This window comes from Felis catus, chromosome B1 (assembly GCF_018350175.1).
Source record: "Felis catus isolate Fca126 chromosome B1, F.catus_Fca126_mat1.0, whole genome shotgun sequence".
Taxonomy (NCBI): Eukaryota; Metazoa; Chordata; class Mammalia; order Carnivora; family Felidae; genus Felis; species Felis catus.
Genome location: NC_058371.1, coordinates 138,644,964 through 138,667,253, shown reverse-complemented (window position 1 = coordinate 138,667,253; position 22,290 = coordinate 138,644,964). Strand labels below are relative to the sequence as shown.

The 22,290-nt window shown below is 39.0% G+C and overlaps 1 long non-coding RNA gene across 1 annotated transcript; it reads right to left on the bottom strand.

The window, feature by feature from the left end:
* Window positions 1-1,755: 1,755 nt before the first annotated feature.
* Window positions 1,756-21,802, bottom strand: LOC123385026. Its single transcript, XR_006596988.1, has 6 exons — window positions 21,269-21,802; window positions 19,182-19,288; window positions 17,317-17,443; window positions 3,008-3,041; window positions 2,717-2,885; window positions 1,756-2,619 (listed from the first exon to the last, which is right to left on the bottom strand). It is a non-coding gene; the product is annotated as an uncharacterized LOC123385026 (long non-coding RNA).
* Between the last annotated feature and the right edge of the window lie 488 nt (window positions 21,803-22,290).

Below are 22,290 nucleotides of genomic sequence, written 5' to 3'. Positions count from 1 at the left end.
TCCAATATATTTATTGAAAAAAGCCTTTATAGAAGTGGACCTGAGCAGTTGTTCAGCTATATTTATATCCTTAGATTATAGTTGAGAAAATAGAGTAGAAAGCCTTGTCTGTCAGATCCAAGCCTTGCTCTGGACCACTAGGATACATTGCTCTGTATTCATATTTCTCTCTGCATCCTTCTGGGAAATTATCCAGACTACGATTCTAACATTACTTGTGAACACATTGAATAATCAGTCATAGCTGTGAAACACACGGCAATTAAATTATCCTTAATTTTTTAACCAGAATTTTCAGGCTAAACAACAATGTATGGGTCTGCATAATAAGTGTAGTAATAATTTGAAATTGATATGAACTACAAGAGAAAGGCCAAAGAGAGGCTGAACAGCTGTATGCTTTGGAAACATTAAGGTTCCTCTGGGTGGCATATTATATGAGTCTCTGTATGTGCTGAGGGGGTGAAGGGGGTATGGGGATAATATTTATCTTCAATATACTCTAAGTATGAGCAAATTGGTTGCAGATGGCTCACAGCTGTGAGGAATACCTTTGTTTCATTTGAAACTTGTTATAAATCTGTTCCTTAAACTACCTGCTCCAATGACTTTTAATTTAGAGGATGTCGGGTAAGTCCCTGTATATGACCCTCATATATCATCATAAAAGTGGTGGGGTGGTTTGGCCTGGAAACCCCTGAGAGAGTCCCTAGATTTATCAAAAGGCTGGGTTACCATGGGCACTTTGGGGAGTTTGAGTAAAGGCTTTTATTGATTATCAACATTGTAAAGAAGAAATCAATTTTTACAAAGAGTGGGATTGAGAGAGAAAAATTCCCTTTGGCTCTAATAAAAAAAAGTTATGTTAGAATTATTCTCCTTTCTCTGTGAGCATTTGGGAAACTAGAAATACTATTCTGTAAGTTAAAGAAGTTTGGGCTGCAATGGAATTGATAGTTTTTGTGAGTAAAGAGTTTAACTTGCTTTTCTCTAGAAGTTATGATTGAATCAATGTCCAGGGTATATCTGTTGGAGGTGGGAATGGGGAGATGGGTGGGGAGAATAAACTCATGACCATATGAGTTATTTGATTTCATCACTTCAAATCAGTGGATCTCATATATAGAAAACAATTTTTTGAACTACATATCTTTTACTGTACAGAAATTTTCATTAAATCTTATAAAGTGACTTCATACTTAAAAAAAAAAACAGAAAAAAAACTTTTCTTAAATGTTGGGAGTCGCTATAATTTGTTTCACAAGGTTGTGTTTTATTATTGAAATTTCAAGGGTCTTTTTACACCAATGTTTTAAAAGTCAAAAGCTTTGAACTTAGAGCTTCTTCTGACTCCTTGTAAGCCTTGAAAAAAATTTAGTCGATGGATTGGTACACTCTACCTTTCTCTCTACTGCAGCCATAAGATCAGTCTTTCTCAGAGAACTCTCTGTGAAATCAGTGGGCATTGGACCTCACCTAGAGGTAGGTCAAAATAGAGATCTGGACCTATTAAAAACCCCATGAACCATTTATAAGTTTCCCTATTACACACAAGCCATTGAAGGAAAAACAAAACTCACCTTAAAGAGCGATCAATGGTGGAACAAGGAGGCCACAGCAAAATAACAAAAGATTCCAGCTCTCCATTCACAGATTTTCTCCAACATTCATATTATCAAACTGACAACTTTTTAAAGAGCAATTGCCATAATTTTTAATAAAATTTAGAATCTGAAGCATTAAAGAATACTTGCGTTCATAAAACAAAGATTTGTTAGGAGGCGGGGAGGGGAAAATCTGTATTATGTTCTTAACTTCACTGGATGTGTGTTTTAGGATATATTTTCAACACAGTCCCTACAGAAATATCCTCAAAAGACAATAAAAGATGTTTGGTTTTACCAAATAAACTTTTTTCCTAATAACCTAAAAATTTTTTATTTCTGTTTCATATTGTGTTCCTTTGTTTTCTGAGCAAATTTGTGGCTTTTGTGGTAGAAATGGGTTTCCAGAGACAAAAAAAAAAAAAAAAAATCCGTAAGCATATTATTGTTTTACTTCTGGACCAACTTATAATGGCTGCCCAGGAACTATGTAGTCATGTTTTTGGGAAAAGTGTTATCCATCAATTCAACTCAGGGTGTTAAATACATGTTTTTATTTCCCTCTGACGTGACAGTCCAAAAAAAAAAAAAATCAGTGGGTATCATGTTGTAGGAAAGATGACCCAAATGTTTTAGAACAATAGTTCTCAAATATTAGTGTGCCTGTAAACCACCCTGGGATTTTAAAATGTCTGTTAAAATGCTGTTTCATTAGATTCAGATAGGACCCAAAATTCTGCATTTCTAGCAAGGTAACAAGATGATACTGCTGTTGCAAGCTATTAGAAACCCTGGTACTTGGATGCGTAGAGGGAAAAGAAATTTCCTCAGTAAATGAAAAGGCACATCATAAAATACTGAGCACCTTGGCATCTTAGTAGCCATCAAGAAATGTCTTAAAAGAAAATGGACAGGGGTGCCTGGCTGGCCTAGTTGGTTGGACATGCAGCTCTTGATCTCAGGGTTGTGAGTTCGAGCCCCAAGTGGGGTGAAGAGATTGCTTAAGTAAATAAACCTGAAAAAAAGAAAAGAAAACAGATTAGGAAATGGAGAGCCATAATGATAAACATAGCTGGTTAAGGAGTAGGTAAAGAATCATAGCAAAAGAGCACCAGATTGGAAGTCAAGGAGTCTGGTTCTAACTTTAGTCCTGACGTTAATGGTATGAACTTGGGCAACTCAACTACACGGCAGATCTTGGTTTCACTCAACTGCACAGTCTAGATCTTGGTTCCCTTGTCTCTAAAATGATATAGGCAAATCCTCAGCTGATTACAGCACCTGAAACAACATGATTAGGAAAGTTCAGGAAAGTACAAAGTTCTGTAGTCAAGAAAGATAAACCAGACTCCTTAATGCTGCTATTGAATATACTTTCTGAAAAGCAGGTGAACAATCCCTACCTTGTGACAAAAATTCCATCTCTAGAAATTAATCCTGAAATATAATCAGAGACACACACAAAGAAAAGTAAGCACATCTTTATTTATCATTATAAAAATTCAGAAAATATCAAAATGTCCAGAAATGTTATAAAACTATTAAATTGATTATGATTCATCCAACTAATGAGATGCCATTCCAAAATTTTAAAAACATTTTTTAAGGATTTTGTGATCAGATATTATGCAATAGGTATATAGGAAAATTCTGAAAGGAAATCGACCAGATTTAAATAAGACTGTCTGTATTTACCATATTTTCTTTAGTGAGCATCTTAGAGTTTTATAATCAACAATAAGATTTTTTCAGATTAATTTTCACCATAGAATTGAGAAATCAACATAGATAATGTGTCATTTGCTGTCATCCTTGAAAAGTTGAATGAAATAATTTCTTAGGTCCTTTCCAGCTCTAAAATGCAAGTATTGTATAAATGGGGCCCTTTTTACTAACAAAGCAAAACAAAGAACTGGAAAAACTATCCAGATGACTATTTAATATTTGGAGTTTTTTTGTTTATATTAAGTTTCCAGTGAAGCTTATGTAATACCCACTGATTCCACTCACTCAATCTTCTATATATTGATCTTTTGGGAATTAAATATGACAATCCTGTACGTGCTCCAAAGTGTCTCAGTTTTTTGTTTCCTTTCCCAATCTCATTGTAATCACATGAGTGTTGTTTGGCTAACACAAATTTAAATATTGATCAGAAAACAAAACAAATCTCCAGTGTTATAATTTACAGAGTGCCACAAAATGCCAGTATTGATGTATAGGATGAATTAGCCTTATAGGTCAAGTGGTATGTGTATCAGGCTTTTACTTATTTATTGACCTCTGAAGGTATGTTTTGTGAAATGTTTGACAATGTAACTGAAACTGTGTAGTAACAGACTTTGTTATAAACATACATTTCCTCAAAAACCATTTGAATTGCAAATGCCTTATAATCAGAAGAAAATCTTAAGATGCATTCTGGCTTAAAATATATATGAATCTTGGGGCACCTGGGTGGCTCAGTCGGTTAAGCGTCCGACTTCAGCTCAGGTCATGATCTCACAGTCCATGAGTTCAAGCCCCACGTTGGGCTCTGTGCTAATGGCTCAGAGCCTGGAGCCTGCTTAAGATTCTGTGTTTCCCTCTCTCCTCTCTCTCTGCCCCTCCCCCGACCCCACCCCCCGTTCATGCTCTGTCTCTCTCTGTCTCAAAAATAAAAACATTAAAAAAAATATATATATATATATATATATATGAATCTTATGTTAATCCTCTCTGTCCCTTTGACCTGAAACCATCAATATAGAATGTCTGCAGTAATTTTTAGTTTGGGGCTAAATGATACAGCATTCTTTCACTTCCCTTAAAGTTAGGCATGAAATCAAAATCTGCATGACCATTCTATCAGGGTTCCCAGGACCTCTGCAGTCCATTTGCAAAATATCCACAGGTGAGCTGGTGGAGAAGTCCCGAAAGAAAGAACGGAAGAACGAGAGAGAGAGAGAAAGAAAGAAAGAAAGAAAGAAAGAAAGAAAGAAAGAAAGAAGAAAGGAAGAAAGAAAGAAAAAGAAAGAGGTGTGCTTGGGTGGCTCAGTTGGTTAAGCATCCAACTTCAGCTCAGGTCACAATCTCATGGTTCGTGAGTTCAAGCCCTGCTTTGGGCTCTGTACTGACAGCTCAGAGCCTGAAGGCTGCTTCAGATTCTGTGTTTCACCCTCTCTCTCAGCCTCTCCTGCACTTGTGCTCTGCCTCTCAAAAATAAATGTTAAAAAAAAAATTTAAAGGAAAGAAGAAAGAAAGAAAGAAAGAAAGAAAGAAAGAAAGAAAGAAATTTGCATGGCATTTAATGTTTGCCTATTTTTTGTTTTTCTTTTTCTCCTGGATAGAAAGAGGCCAAGTGCAAAGTTTTTAGATGTGTGAATCTAAGACCTGTTTTTAAAAAAACTTAGAAAATTAGTGATATAACTGACACCTACCTACCTTCCTGATGTTAAAGAACAGTTCATTTTTCTTTTCATTTTTTTTTTTAACTGAGCTTCATGCCCAACATGGGGCTTGAACTCCCAACCCTGAGATTAAGAGTTGCATACTCTTCCAACTGAGCCAGCCAGGCACCCCTAAAGAATTAGAATTCAGTTTTCACTTTCCAGCCAGCCAAGTCAGTTCAGTCATTTGACTTGGCCTCAGAGATGAAGTGTTTAAAAACTCTTACAAAGAATCCAACCTGAAGACTTTTCCACTGTCCCCTTGAGTCATTGTGCATAATCAGAGTGCGTTGTCTGCAACCTGCGCTCTATGTGGCATGTTTGACTCAGAATGTCATTTGGCACTCTTCTTGAAAGTATCTTCATCTAGGATTTTTTAGAGTGATGATTTCGTTGTTTTTATAAAAATGATACACATTCACAATAAAAAATTTTGAAGTGGCAAAGAAAAGTGCAGAGAAACCCCACAGATGATCCCCAATCTTACCACCTGAAAATAAACATTTTTAATATGTGATGAATATTACTCCAGATCTTTATACATATAAAGAATAAATGGAAGGGAGAGAGAGAGAGAGCAGAGAGAGGGAGAATGAGAGATCATACCATACAATATTCATGGATTTAAATGTAAGGTGGCCTTTAGATTAAATCCTGATTTTATCTGCTTTTAATTTCAATTCTATTCCCAAGTTGTCTCAAATACTTTCATAGATTCCTCTCACGCTCATCTCCACCAGATCCTTTCATTGTAGAGAAAGTGCTTAGTACATTCTATTGAACAAGATCCATGCTTTTCTGTCTTTGATCCTCATTCTCACTGATGTCTCCCCATGCCCTCCCCGCACACCCTGACCACAAGTTTTCTCCTGCTTTGGTCTCTGAAAACATCTAATGACCCATACTTCTCTTATGGCACCTGCTGTCTGCTGCCTTATATTGTGAGTTGTCTTTTTGGGTCTTAGTAGTGTTCCTGTTAGATTGTAATCTTCCTTGGAACAAGACTTGTGTTTTATTCTCCCCCCACCCCTTTGGTCATGAGGGGCTTTCCACACAGTTCTGAGGACAACATAGATAAGTGCTCAATCAATAGCTGTTGATTGATAATTCCCAGACCACACAGATAAAAAGTCTGCATTTTGCAATAGTTGGGTGATTGTGATTTGCCGCCTACATGCTTTACAAGGCAGATGAGGGGTCTGGAGCCATCACAGCAGTGGTAAGGTGTCATTGGAGGATTCACCAATGTGAACTTCCAGACATATGTTTAAAAACACCTCACTAGGGAGGCCGGGAGCTTAGTCAGGAATGACAGAAACGTGCCTAACCACAGCTTGGCCAAATTACATCCCTGAGTCACTTCATACAAACTTTAATTAAATGAGTATAAATAACTAAGGGTAACATTTATAGGGACACTAACGCATTACAACCTTTTGGATAAAAAAAATTAATGAAGAACAAAACATGACAAAGACAAGAAACAAACAGAAGATTGACAGTTGAGAGAGAAGAAAATAATTAGAAGTTCTTGTGAGAGAAATATGGAAAACGAGAGGGAACTGAGGGCCAAGTGGAGGCAGGTAAGAAAGGGTAGTTTTTTGTCGAGTTGAGTGTCAATCTTGCAGTCTTGTTTATGTGAAAGGGAGAAAAATGTTCAAGTGAGTGAGACCATATATAACCATACTTTAAGACTTTTGGGGACTGAAGAGTGTGTTATGTACTATGCAGTCGATCCGAGGAGCCTATCTGCACTGTTAAATGATACAAAGCAGTTCTCCTCTTTCTATGTGTGAAGGTATATTGTTAAATGTGGATGAGAAAAAAAAAACCAGCATGATTTCTGAAACGTGACTGCCAGATAGTATCTTTTTAACTCTATTATATATTTTTTCTTATTCTCTTTTGTTTTTTTTTACACACTCCTGAATGTATTCATGATTCAGCCAGTCTCTGAGAGTTACAGCTAGCTTCTGAAATGAGAAGGTGCTGTGGAACCTCAGAAACATAACCAAAGTTCATGCCACTCTGGACCAAGGACTCTACCACTCTCCCTTGAGACAAGTCCCAGAAATTGCTCTTGGTTTTTCTCTAGTTCTACTTTTGGTTGAAAAAGGGGATAAAAGTAGGGAGTGGAGATCCTACTGTCACGAACGTTGTAATACCAGACAAGTATTCAGTCTCCTTTGTCCAAGTATGTTATTATCTCCTGTCTGAAGCTAATTGTTTTCTAGCCAGGAACTAGAAAGAAATAGATGAGGGTAACAGGTGTGGAGTCAGACAGCCTTGACTTAGGACCATGACTTTTTGATCTGGAGGAAATCACTTACTCCCTCTGAACTTCAGTTCTCTTCAATAAAATAGAAATAACGATACGTGCCTTGTAGGATTGCTGTTATGCTGAGTGGCATAAGTGTACTAGACAAGTTTTGCACCTCTCTGACAATTCCACCCACACAAAGGAGCAGAGTCTCAAAATAGCCACAGTTGTACTGGGTGACATTAGTCCCGTCTCTACTGCTGAATGGAAAGTAACTTACACACACGAATCTGTCCACACTCTTGGCCTAAAAATAAGAAACGCCAGGAAATCTAGGTTGATTACTTGACCTAAGGAGATAAAAGGTGGGTAGATATATTTAGCCCCATGCATGCCAAAGCGGTAGAAGCTGCCTGAAGAGCAAGAGAAAGAGAAACAGAGAAGGAAGAAGAAAATGAGAGATCTCCTTGTTCCTGGTAGTTGTGCAGTTCCTAGTCCCTGTGCTTCATGATAATTTAGCTAACGTCCTGAACTTATATCCATTTGTTAATTCAATGGGCTCGTGTGGCATTCCCTCTACATATGAAATAGCTGGAAGTCAAAAGAGATTTAAGTAAAACCATATAATAATCTCTTTAGGATAACACGTAACACCTAAAGAGTGGTAATTAACTCTTTTGGTAACCACTTTATGTGCTTTGAGTGAGAAGTCCTTGGGAATCTCTAAGAAGCTTCACAGGAAGTCCAAAGAAAGAACTGAAACATCATTTTTACTGGTATAAAGTGTGAGCGCCAAAATGAGTGATGGAAATACATCTTTTAGATGATATAAACAAACAAGATGATAAAAAATGAGTTTATAACGAGAAGTGTTGACTCACCCAACTTGGGATTTATCCCTTTCTATCCTTTCCCTATCCCCAAATTCATATTTTGCCAAATATGGTTAGTCAAACATGGACAAAATATAACAAATTAATAATAAAGTTACCCCCAAATATTTCAGTCCCTGCAATATATTAGATTCTTGAGATGCAGATGATTATAGTATTTCTCTTTCAAGAACACATTTACTTTCTATTAAAGGACACTGCAAACATTGTGCCCTACACGTAAAAGGTATTACCTAGCTCTCCCCAAGAGTTTCAAAAGGAATACAGTAGACAATGAAGAAATAAGTGAAAAGCAGGAGATCATATGAATGGGGACTTTTCTCAATTCAATTTTAGAAATATTTTTTAAGTTCATACAACACAAAGCATTGGGTGGGTATGTAAGAAGATGGTAAGACACTGTCATCAAAGAGATGGCAGTTTAATAAGAGAGAGAAGTACACAAATATAATAATTCTAACAAGTCTCTGGGAATGTACTAAAAGGGAAGCACTGAAGGGTAGCAGAACATTCCATCCCAAGATATGCTGCCTTGGTAGACTGATTATTTTGAGCCGTAGACACTTGAAAAACAGCAGATGCGGGGAGAGGCTTTCTCTGAACTTTCCTTATCTGCCTAGAGACAGATCCTCCAAAAGGAACTCGGTTGTCACAGATCCCCTCCTGAAGATTTTCAACAACACAAAAATTTTTTGTGTCCATCTCACAACCAACAGTGAAATCATGACGTGAGCTGAAATCAGGAGTCAGACTCTCCACCAACTGAGCCACTCAGGCACCACCCATACTTCTTAACATCCTGATATGGATCAATTACTTCTCAGATGCGTCACCAATTTGTTGCTAATAATCCCAAACTTTACCCCTCCCCCTTTTTTTTGGCATTTTGGAGAATATTTAAAGTATTCCCGCGATAACTTCCCTCATCACTTACATCAGACCGTGTTTACTTGGCTGGGAGAGATAAAGTACCTACATGAGAATTTAGACCATTGTTTTGACCTTCTGATTCCCCCACCTGTACAATGGTTCTGATGTTGCCAAATTTGATGTGCCACCATAATCTGTTTGGCCTCGGCGATGCTGTAACACCTACATCATGGTAGGCAAGACGTTTCTCAGCAGACTAAGCACTAGATGCACACACGCTGGAACTTGGACAGTGATACTCAAAACATTTAACAACCCATAGGGTACGGACAGTGACCAGGAACACATACTGGTAGTGCTGAAGTATGACCTTAGCGTCTCTTCCCCTGGGCCCCTCTGCAACATAATAACCTTTACTTACTAGAATGAGCAAAAGTCTGGAAAACCTCCTTCAGGGAGAAGTCAGATAGCCAGGGCTACAGGGGATATTTGAGGGGATATCAGAAAAGCTGTTATTTGCCAACCCATACAGAAGTATTACAAGACATTTAACAACTGGACAAGCTGTACTGTTGTGCACCCAGTGAATATCCACTCTGCAGGCTGGAAAAGAGAATTGGAGCAATTAATATTGAAAAAAGAAAACACTCAGATTTCATGTGTGCTAAAACCCTGGAGAAGATTCCCAGAATCTATTCCATGAGAAAATGTAGCCTGTAAGATATTTCTAGATGTTCCAAGAGAGTTTCTGAGGTCAAGTAAGATTGAGAAATACTGTGCACATTATACTCCTCTTATATCCCATAATACATTAGCGAATTACAGGTCCTTGAGTATGGAAAACTCTTGAAGTTTGTTCAGTCCAAGTAGTTAATAAACTTATTTCCCTGAGGGAATCCTTTTGTCATGAAATGATTTAACTTTTGAAGGAGATTAATGTTCTATGCAACATTTGGGAAATATCATCCAAAATATCTTCTCCATATTTAAATATACCCAGGCTGGTGAGCTTTCAAAGATAGCTCAACACTGATGTATACAAAGGCCAGATTTGTCTTGTGCCATTATTTTCAGGAGATTTATCTTATACTTTGTTTCAGAGGTTCGGGAGTCTTGACCACTTGCTTGCTTGTTTCCAACATCCGGGAAAGTCCTCAAACACTAACCCATAGTGATCAGGGATCAGCCAATGTTATTTATATTATTTATAAATGTTTGTCAATATTATTTATAAAGAGCAGAAAATTGGGGTGCCTGGAAGGCTCAGTCAGTGGAGCATGCAGCTCTCGATCTCAGGGTTGTGAGTTCAAGTCCCACATTGGGTGTAGATATTACTAAGAAATAAAATCTTTAAAAGACAAAAACAAACAAAAAAGAGCAGAGGATTAATATATTCAGTTTTTTGAACTGTCACAACTTCTTGACTTTGCTGTTATAGCTTGAAAGCAGCCACAGATACTATGTAAATGAATGAGCATGGCTGTGTTTCAATAAAGCTTTATTTACAAAAATAGGCAAAGGGCCAGGTTTGTCCTAGAGTCTTCAGCCCTGATGCAGGCTGAAAAAATGGCAGCCTCAGTGTCTCCTCTTTTGGTTTCAGAATGGTCTTTGATCTATTTGGGTCTTACGAAAGAAACTAGATCTCAAAGATCAATTAATTTAAGATTTAAAAATTAACAGAGATAAATTAACTGAACAAGTCCTCATCACTGTTCAAATCTATGAAAAGAAACTAAAGTGGGGTATAGAGGGTGAGAAAATTCCAAATAGCAACATAAACCATGCACCAGGGAGTACAAGTAGGAACGACCTTTCGCTGAGCTCCCCGAGATATTTAAAATTAGCCTCACTTCAGCTACTTCCATGAAACATTTTGAGACTAAAAGCCTAATGACAATTTTCTGGCTGAGAATCAAGTAGCTGTCACTTCAGTGTTCCTGCTGTTTGCTACTATTTTTATTTGATAAGCAGAACCTTCTACTTGGGCCTAGATTTGAGGCAAGACCATCAATGATTCATGGTTTAGAGACAAGCGGCCCCCATCTCCAGGTTGTCTGGGTTTCTTTGGCAGATGTATTGTAGATGTTTTCAATTAGGTGAAAAACAAAACCGCCACAGAGTATGGCTTTAACCCAAATAAAACCTCCCCTTGAATATAATCTCTCCCTCTTTCTCTCTCTCCCTCTCTCTCTCTGTATGTGTGTGTGTATGTGTGTGTAAAATGGTTGAGACAGCTGCATTACACAGGTGGTATCCTAGGCAGTAAATAATACGGCTTTTATAGATGGCTTGAGACACATAGTCTCAGAACAATTAATTTTACCACTACACATTTGACCTACGCGTACTTTTTATCACAGCGGGAATTCCTTATCAAATTCTCAGGTGCAGGTGCCCCATAAACACTTTGGAGGTATATGGACCTCATGGCTGAAATGCCTAGTAACTTGAGAAGGGAATAAGAGGTGGCCTGGGAAGACAGAGAAATATAAAACACTGACCTCAGCTCAAACAAGCAAACCCGACTAGTCAACCCTGCCCTTCTGTGAAGTCTGTACATCCTTCACCCAATCATATTACTAGAAAACCTTGGGAATTTGGAAGTCAGCCGTCATGAAGGAAGTTCTGCTTTGTTGTCAGAAGGCATGCATGCTCATGTAGTCACAAGTGACTGCATTTATGTTTCAAAAGTATTGACAAAATTTACCAAATGGAGGACAAAGAAATCATCCTAGCAAATCAGGGCTACGGAGTGCTCACCAACACAACTAGCCAAAGAATCTTTCATAGAAAAACCTCATATGATGAAATACACACACATGTATTATTTAAGTAACCACGTGGCTCTGATACGAGTGACAACTCATTTTATTTATTCATTGATTAATGAATTTTATCTCCAGCAAACTCCAAGTCTAATATTTTCTACTCGACTAGCTAAACAAAGATTTACTCAACTCAGGCACACAGTCTGCACATTAGAGTTTCCACCAGAATTTATATTCCATGGTTTTGTTGTTGTTGTTGTTTGTTTGTTTTTCCATTACATGGCTGCTAGTGTATGACATGTTTGGTAAACAACAGAAACCAGGGGGAAAAGAACTTTTACAAAACTTTCTGAGACTCGTCAAAATCTTGATACTTTTCAAAATTCAACAAACATTTTTGGTGGGCTAAGAGCCCCGATGACATCTTAATGAACAGATCATTACTCTTAAAACAAAGGTATAGAAGCACATTCATTTCCTGGCCATCCAGGAATCCCTCCTGAGACAGTGGTTCTTATCTACTGGGAGAGAGGAGACAGCTGGACGGACACAGAACACCATTAAATGAGAAAAACCTGACAAAAAAATTATTCTTTTAGATCTGAGCTCATATGTCAGTTTCATGTAGAATCATAAATTTATAGACTTAAAATTTCCTTTTCTGCTTAACAATAGTAAAGAGAGTAAAATTACTTCTCTACATCTCTTACTTAAAGCCCCTTTATTACATTATTACATTTTTTTATATCCACTACATCTTTATGAATAACATTGTTTCAGTTTCTTCCTGAGCAGACGGGCCTGACTTCAGATGACTGGGGGCCTGATCTCAGGGGGAGAATTAAATGGTTGACATGAGACACACATGACATCAACACATGACTAATTAGAAATAATTAGGAAAACAAAACCCAGAGGCAGCCTTTAACCTAAGTCTCTTTCTAGGAAAATTATATTCTTTCTTTAAAGTGTCAAATGCTTATTTTCAGTACTATTTCGTTATTTCCTTCAAAAGTCTGAAATGTTTGACACCTCATAAGTCTCCCAAAGATCCTTCTCTTTCCAAGAGTAGAGCGTTACAGATGTTATCCTTTAAGCAATAACTACTAATAAGATAATTGTGACTTGGGCATCTGCTTTTTCCCCACAAGTAATGAGGAATCATATGTTCATAAGGCCCATAAATATGAGGATCTTCTCATTTATTTGATCAGAAGCCAAAAATCCTTGTGTGTCTGCCATATGAGTGGAGGTAACTGAACCCTGCAGATACACAGATTTACAGCTCAGTTCTACAGATGTTAGATGTGAGATGTGAGAGAAATAAACCACTCTCCACTGAACTATGAATTCAGGAGAACACCCCATAATTTTTTTTTAATTATAAAAAAAGTAATGATGAGACTACAACTCTGTGTCCATTGCACTTGAAAAACTGGGACGAAGAAGGCACATCCCTGGAACATGGTTCCCCTCCACAGATCTGAGGAAGCCACAAGGCCTTCTCTTCTCCTACTTGCCCTCTCTATCCTTCTGTCCTCTTGCAGGGTTTTCCCAGGTTCCCTGTATTTCTTCTACCTCCCAGATAATCAGAGACGCTTTCCTCAGGCGTTCTAGGGATGTGCTGGAACCACCTTCTACCTGCTCACATGAGCAGATTCTAGGGACCTCTTCTCAACTCCATGTTCATTGACATCATGCTATAGCTAGAAATTAGTCACGGTGAGAGCGACTTACACCATGGAAATTGGCAAATGCTATAGATCAGAGCTGTTTTTCTCTCTGGAGATCTATCCAGTTGTTAAACATATACCAGCATACCACATCTCTGCTCTTTCTCCCTCTCCTTCTGTAACAAACCACACACCTGAAATACTCCAACAAACTAGTTTACTCAACTATTAGTGAGGAAAGCAGTATTTAATGTACTACCTCTGTCAAGCATAGAATGAATAGCATCCAATGGTAATGCCTTAACCCAAAGTAAAGAATATATATCATTAAAGTCTGAGTATTGATGAGAGATAGTGCTTTTCTCTTGGACAAACTTCTCAGCATCTTTCAGGTTACACCATAAAGGCAGCTAATGACTGCATAAAACAAGTGTTGACAAAGGATGTTGAAAGCAGAGTGGGGAAAACAACTACCTGGATAGAGGACCATATATTGACTGGTGTGCAGAAACAGTCTTGAGGAGACAAAAAAGAGAAGCTATTTTTTTTTAATGTTTATCCATTTTTGAAAGAGAAAGAGTGAGCGGGGTAGGGGCAGACAGAGGATCTAAAGGGGGCTCTGCACACTGACAGCAGACAACCCTATGTGGGGCTGGAACTCATGAACCATGCGATCATGACCTGAGTTGAAGTCCAAAACTGAACCAACTGAGCTACCTAGGTGTCCCAAGAGAAACTAATTTAAAACTTTTTTTTAATGTTTATTTAGTTTTGAGAGAGAGCAAGACAGAGTATGAGCTGGGGAGTTTCAGAGAGGGAAACACAGAATCCGAAGCAGGCTCCAGGGTCTGAGCTATCAGCACGGAGCCTGAAGCAGGACTTGAACTCAGGAACTGTGAGATCATGACCTGAGCTGAAACCAATACTTGGACGCTTAACCAACAGAGCCACCCAGGCGCCCCAACAGAAACTAATTTTTAAATAAAGTTCTTGTTATCACACGGGGAAGAATAAAGAAAATAAGGGGTTTCTTTGGTGCTGTCCATCTTATAATCTTTTTCTTTTGAAAACATATGTATTCCAACATTGGATTATCATATTTCATTTAATCTAAGTTACCATTGGTTACAAAACATCCCATTATATTATATACTCCCATTAGTATATATACTAAGAAAGGAGATAAAATTGTTACCAATTAAATTATGGCCCCAACTTTTTTTATTTGAAATTTTTTCTTTTATATTTTTTAAAAGTTCTTTCAGATTTATTTAAACAGATTTTATCATTTATTACTCTTGTGCATACCGAAAAAGAAATATCTATGCAAAATAAACTGGTTAAACAGTTTGTAAGTTTCCTTCTCTTTCAGAACTGACTTTCCTGAACCACATTCTGACTAAGAGTCATCAGAGTCCATTTTATGCACAGTATTGCCACATTGTTTTATTTTTTAAATGTTTACTTATTTTGAGAGAAATAGAGAGTGAGCAGGGTAGGGGCAGAGAGAGAGGGAGACAGAGATACCCAAGCAGCCTCAGGCTCTACTCTGTCAGCACAGAGCCCAATGCGGGTTTCAAACTCGGGAACTGTGAGATCATGCCCTGAGCTGAAACCAGGAGTTGAACACTTAACCAACTGAGCCACCCAGTCGTCCCAATATTGCTGTATTTTTTAAAGGGTGCAATACTGGTCCCAACATCTGCCTCCAAACTGCTGTCACCCTGGCCATATGTGACAATGGACATGTTCATGCTGGTTGAGCACCTGACCTGCTGACTGCATCCCAATTTCAGAGATGATAAATTTGCCAGAGGTGGGCGGAGGCTGTGGAGTAGATCTTAGAGTCAGTGAAATATGATCATTAGGCTCTCAGGTTTAGACTCCAGACCTGGGGTCTAAGCCCAGAGGAGATGGCCCCTCTGTGGGGTCTTCTGTCTGTCTTTCATTCCAACTAAAGTTGATTACACACTAGAGTCACCTGGCAGTTTTTAAAATTATCCCAACCCAATTAAATCAGAATTTCTGAATTAAAAAAATAAATAACCAAACAAAAAATAAACAAATAAAGAGGCGCCTGAGCAGCTCAGTCAGTTGGGTGTCCAACTTAGCTCAGGTCATGATCTTAGGATTCATGAGTTCAAGCCCCGCATCAGGCTCTGTGCTGACAGCTCAGAGCCTGGAGCCTGCTTCGACTTCTGTGTCTCCCTCTCTCCCTCTACCCCGACCCCACTCCCACTCTGTGTCTCTCTCAAAAATAAAAAAATGTTAAAAAATTTTTTTAAAAAAGAAAATAAATAAAATAAATAAATAAATAAAACTTCTCCAGGCAATTATAATGTTCAGTTATATATTTGAGAAGTACTGAACCACATCTTCGAAAATCTCATCCACTATATTGTCTCCTTATAAATCTATTACGTATGGTATACAAAAAAGGTAATGTTCTCTGCATTATCTAAATGTCCTAAACTTAATCTGTCAAGAAGTTGTTAGGGCAGAAATAAATTACAACTGCTTTCTTTTTTTTTTTTTTTTTTTTTGTAACATTTTTCCTGCTTAGGTTGAAAATCTTATGTCATAATTCATACAGTTTGGGTTCATACTGCTGTTTTTCCTTCACTATTGCAGATCTAGTTAGTATAAGTTCCTAAAACTGATTAATAATTCCTTATCCTTTAAGTGCTATTTTCTTCAAATTTATTTTAAATATTTGAAAAACACTTAAGTATCATTTTGATAAAAAACCCTTCAACTTCCTGTGAAATAACTTTGGTTATAAACTGAGGACATAGAAATATCATAAAAAACATTCCATCCTGTGACCAAATCTCCTCCTAGTGTAGAGGGAATAACATAATTGATTCAAGACAACAGTTTTAGTTAGGGTGTCTTCTCCCCTGGTAAGAACACCCATTAATCACCGTGGGAATCTGCAGTCTTATTAGCCCTGAAAGACCCTAAACCACATTTCTTCCCAAACTGATTTTCCCCTTCACTTTACCTTCTGCCTTTTTTACCAGAATCTTAGTTGCTCTTCAAGTATCTACCCCACTTTGAGGCCCAGAGAGAGAGTCTTGATCATTCTCTGTGAGTTAATGCATTCTCCTGGCTACCGTTACTATGGCTGACACCTATTCCAGACATGGGAGCCTAATCAGACAAAAGGAAAGAACTCGTACTCCATCTCTGAAAGTAGGGTTTATCATGTCTCTCCTGCTGGGTGTGACAAGGAGGCATGGACCTCTGATTACCACCGGCCACCATCTGAGACCACAGGGGAACCAACTTGAAAATGAAATCGACACTGAGCAGAGCACAGGGATAGAATGAATCTGGGCCCTTGGCAACATCACTGACTTCAAGTATGGTGAGTTAGTAAACTTCCTATTTAAGCCAGTTTGAGTCAGATTTCTTTCACAGCTAAAAGCATCAGACTGTACCTTCTGCTTCCCTGTGAATCATTCCAGCATCTGGGCTCTAGTTCTGTTTGAATGTTGATGGGCCAGGCTAGGAAGAAAATGAAATTTTGACGTCTGACTACTTGTTTTGTAGGACATTGAATGGCTTAGAAGGAGGGCAAAGAGGTGGGGAGGGGAGCTGGGACAGGACCTAGAAAGAAGAGCTTTGCCTTCTCTTACTGACTGTGTCAGCTTAGACAAATCAATTTAGCATTAAGAGCCCAGATTTCTCCTTTGGAGGATAAGTCAGTCATAACACGAACACGCTAAACCAGGGATCAACAAACTTTTCTGCAAAGGACCAAAAAATAAATATTCTAGGCTTAGTGGGTCATAGCATCTCAGCCATAGCTACTCACCTCTACAATTGTAGTGCAAAACAGTCTTAGTACCTAAAGGAGTGAGTGTGGCTCCGTTTCAATAAGGCCTTCATTTCGAAACTGGGTGGCAGACTGGATTTGGCCCAGGGGCCCTAGTTTGTGACACCTGCATTAAATAAATTATTATCAAGGTGGAGGAACCATATATCACATACTGCCTGATATGATGCAACAGAAACTCCAAGTACCATCTATAAAGTATTTTGTATCTCTTCCCTCAAAAAAGTGTAACTTAAACTCTTTTTGTGATTAAAACTAACTTCTAGTTAGTTGTGACTCAAACTAACTTCTAGTTTACAAGAACTACAGGAGCTAAAGCATCAAGTTAAATGATAACAATGAGAAAATACACAGACAAATCCAGAATGTGGAACATTCAAGGTGGCTAGGTACTGCTCCAGGTTCAAAGAGATTCATGTTCAATTCAATATATGGACTCTGTGTTTGAAACCAGAATTAGACTAACTGTAAGGAAAAAAAAAAGACAGAAAAAAAGACCTTTATTTATTTATTTTTAATTTATTTTTAATTTTTTAACGTTTGTCTTTGAGGGGGCAGGGGGGGAGAGAGAAAGAGGGAAACACAGAATCCGAAGCAGGCTCCAGGCTCTGAGCTGTCAGCACAGAGCCCAACGCAGGACTTGAACTCACAAACTGCGAGATCATAACCTGAGCCGAAGTCAGATGCTTAATTGACTGAGCCACCCAGGGGTGTCAAAAAAAAAAAAAAAAAGATTTTTAGATAATCAGGAAATTTTGAAAATGATCTTGGCATTAGGTTGATACCAAGGAATTATTAACTGGGTTAGGCATGATAATGACATTAGGATGATGTAAGAAAATAGCTATACTTTTTAGATGCACCCTTAAGTATGTGTGAGTGAAATGACTTGAGACCTAAATTTTCTTGGAAACAATTTAGGAAAAAAATTTAAGACGATGAAGCATATATGGAATAGTAACATTTTCTGCATCTTAGCAAACCCATTTTAGGAGTTCCTTGCCTTGAATCGGCCAAAGTTATTTTGGCACTTGAGTTAAACGGCAGCACAATTACAATGCAAATAAACACAGTTGATTGGAGAAATCGGAGGGAGATTTTGGCGTAATGATTTCTTGGAAACTGGCTCTGAATTGTTACCTGCTTTTATTTTGAGGAGTTGCTTCTATTTTTAATGTCATGTAGCTATGCATAACGGAACTGAAGATCATAATGTATATATCTGCACGCATACGCACATATGGGATCTGGGAGCATGAACAAAAAACGGAAACATCTTTATCTTTGAGGAGGAACACTGGATGGCTTAGGATCAAGAAAGGAGGGATATTTTTACGTTACTCATTCATATCTTTTAAATGTTTAATCCTGTAAGTGCATTGGTTTTAAAAACAAAGCAATACAATTTTAAAAATAAGTAGGGTCTCTCTGTAGATGATTTTGCACTTTAGGTTTTGTAGCCACCTGTGTCTCAAACATTCTGTCTGGTCTCACCCAAATAGAAGGAAGTGCATCAAGAGCTTCATGATGGCCAGGTAGAGTCTAATAAAATAATTTGGGGAGTAATTTATTTCTTAGTTCATGGCATCATTGTGTGTTTGATCTGGACACATCAGGCCTTTCCTGAGTCTACTCACCCAAACCAAAGTCAGGGTCTCAGTGAAACACAAGAGCATCAACCAGAGGATGGCTATGTTAGCGGGGACAAAAGGGATTACTAACAGAACTATACACATGAATGTGCTGTTCTTCCCTTAACCCCCTTTCCTTTTCTTCTGCATAGCAAACTCTCTGCATTCTTTGCTCCTGTGTAAATGGACTGGCAAGACTCAGCCTCAGGGCACCTTACGATCAGCGGTTCCTCAAAATGAGAAGATAAGAAGGGACCCAGCATGGATCCCAGGGGGAAGCAGTTGTCACAGATCTCTCATATGTCGCCCATGTGCAGCATCTTGAGGTAAAAAAAAAAAAAAAAAAAAAAAAAAAAAAAAAAAAGACCATGTTGTGAACTGTTTCTCTAATTGGAAACTACCATCAATAAAACTTATTTATTCAATGTTCCCAGAATGCATCTTTTATTTTCCACTTTTTCAACTTCACTTATTTTTATCGTCTCTCCTAGCTGGAATAACTTTTCCTATCTTCCTCCTTTCCCAAAGTCCATCCATCCTTCAAAACCCATATCCAGTCCTCTCTTGTCCAAAGAGCCTGCGCAAATCTCCACCCCCACCCCACCCCACCCAAGGGAAGGGCGAGGCCTCCAGGATTGCAAGCTCTGGACTAAGTAAGGGTCAGCCACTCTCCTCGCACACTGGCTGTGGCGTGGAGGTGTTCCGGAACCATCCTGCCTCTCAGGGCCAGAGTGGGTACCGATGGGGGTGCCAAAGGAGGGGAGAGGCAGGAACGGAGCTTAAGTAGGCCATTTTCTAAGTCAGTATTTGCTCCACCATCTCCTCCTCCTCTAAATTCATAGAATGTATTGTCTATTTGGTTATTTTGCACTTAACCTAGATTTGCATATTCAGAGCTCCTAGCACACAGAAGACAATTAATTGGATGGTTGGGCTGTCTCTTTCTCTTAAGAAAACCCCTTTTAGGGCGCCTGGGTGGCTCAGTCGGTTAAGCGTCTGACTTCAGCTCAGGTCATGATCTCACAGTCCGTGAGTTCGAGCCCTGCATCCGGCTCTGTGCTGACCGCTCAGAGCCTGGAGTCTGCTTTGGATTCTGTGTCTCCCTGTCTCTCTGCCCCTCCCCTGCTCATGCTCTGTCTCTGTCTCAAAAATAAATAAAAACATTTTTTAAAAATTTAAAAGAAAAAAGAAAACCCCTTTTAAGTGATTTATTTTTTTTTCTTTTCTTTTCTTTTCTTTTTTTTTTTTTTTTTTTTTTTTTTTGAGAGAGGGAGAGAGGGAGAGCACACACATGCACACACACACACACAAGCAGGGGAGGTGCAGAGGGAGAGGGAGAGGGAGAGAATCCCAAGCAGGTTCCACGCCCAGCACAGAGCCTGGCTCAGGGCTCAATCCTGACTGACTTAGTGAGATCACTACCTGAGCCCAAATCAAGTGCTCGTCACATAACCTGAGCCATCTAGGAACCCCTCTCTTTTCTTTTACTGGCACTTTATCTGTGTCCTTTTTGATTGTTGAGTTTACCTAAGAAGAAATAATTTCACCATTTCTGAACAGGTTACCTTACTACTTTAAAGACAAGGGGGGATTGTTGCTGAAAGAGCAGAGAGTTGTGGGGGTGAGGGGTCAAGCCCCGTGTGACCCCAGCCCTCCTGCCATTAAGCCTGGAGCTTGCAGTTGGCTTTCCGGTGAACAAGAGAGACACATGTAGAGCAAAGGCAGAAATCCTCACATCCTTAGCAGCACAACGTGCCTGGAAACCGGTTTTGGCCATCAAGCCCTCAGCTTTCTCCTGCCTTTTCGTTCGGAGTTTCATGTGTCTGTGTAAAATGCAAACGTATTAAACCCTGATGATGACTCGTGGGCTGTTATCCAGCTTATTTAACGGAGCAAGTGACAGCTTCTCATTACTCCAGATTGATTTTAAATGTGTCTGGAACCTTGTATTAAATTTATACCACTTCACTAAGCTTGCTGAATATGTTCACTAAAAACCCAAGATTCAGCTAAATTCAACACATAATTATGGTATATCCCCAATACACCAGACGCTCTATTAGGTGCAAGATAAATAAATATTTCCATTTCTGAGCTTTTATTATGGGCCGCAATCTGTGCTAAGCATTTTACCTATATTATCTCATTTAATCATTATGATGTTTCTATAGTAATTTATTATCCTCATTTGCCATTGAAGCAACTGAGGCACGGGGATCAAGGGGCTTTTTCAAGTCCACATAGCTATTAAAGGGCAGGGTTCCTATGACACCTGTCTGACTCCGAGCTTGAGCTCTTACCTCCTTTGTCATACTCTCCTCTCCTCAGGATGCTTGTGTCCAGTAAACTGGTTGAGGGATCTGAAATTTGAACTCAGACTCCTTACATCTGGGTTTAGATCCAGGAAGTTCCCTATGACCTGCGACCCAGGAAGTAGTCAAGAGTCAACTAATTCAGTTTCCCTTGACCTCACTTTTTCTAACTGATGCTACCAACACTTACCTCCACTAATGTCTAACAAAATGCTCCTGAAAGGCATTAGATCCCGGCAGAGGACTCCCTGTGACCTAAACATCAAGCCCCCATCTGTACAGAAGCACCCACTACACGGAGGACGGTGGGGTAACAGAAGCAGCTTCCTTTCTGTGGTCTCCCCTCACCTGAGCTCAGTGCCTCAGTTCAGCTGAGGTAAGATTAGAATGTTTGTGAAAGAGGCACCTGGTGGCTCAGTCACTCAAACGTCTGACTCTTGATTTCAGCTCAGGTCAGGATCTCACTTGAACTCTTAGTAAGTTCAAGCCCCACATCAAGCTCTGCACGGACAGTGCAAAGGCTACTTGGGATTCTCTCTCCCTCTCTCTGCCTCCTCTCAAAATAAAATAATATACTTAAAAGTTTTTTTAAAAAGAATGTTTGTGAAAGAATTTCACTATAAGACAACAGTGGGAGAGCAAACAAAGAAAGGAAAACCCAAAAGCAAAGAAACAGTAAGTTCACAGATCCTAAGTGGTTTGTAGTGCCTGGGTCTCTTCAAATACAGATTCTAGTTTCTTCTTATCAGCCCCCATCAGGACCTGGTGGTTTGCATTTCACACCAAGCTAGGCGAGGGCAGGTTCTCAGACCATTCGTGAGGCTACTTTCTCTGGCTTGGTTTCCTGCATCAGAACTGAAGCTACAGGGTGGGACGGGAGTGGTGGAGGGACACATTTTGTCCAGAGTGAGGCCTTCCCAGTAAATGCTTTGAGGAACTGTGTGGACACGAGGAAAAGGTATTACAGAAGTACAAGTAAGACACGTGGGCAAAGGGAGTCGAGGCCATGC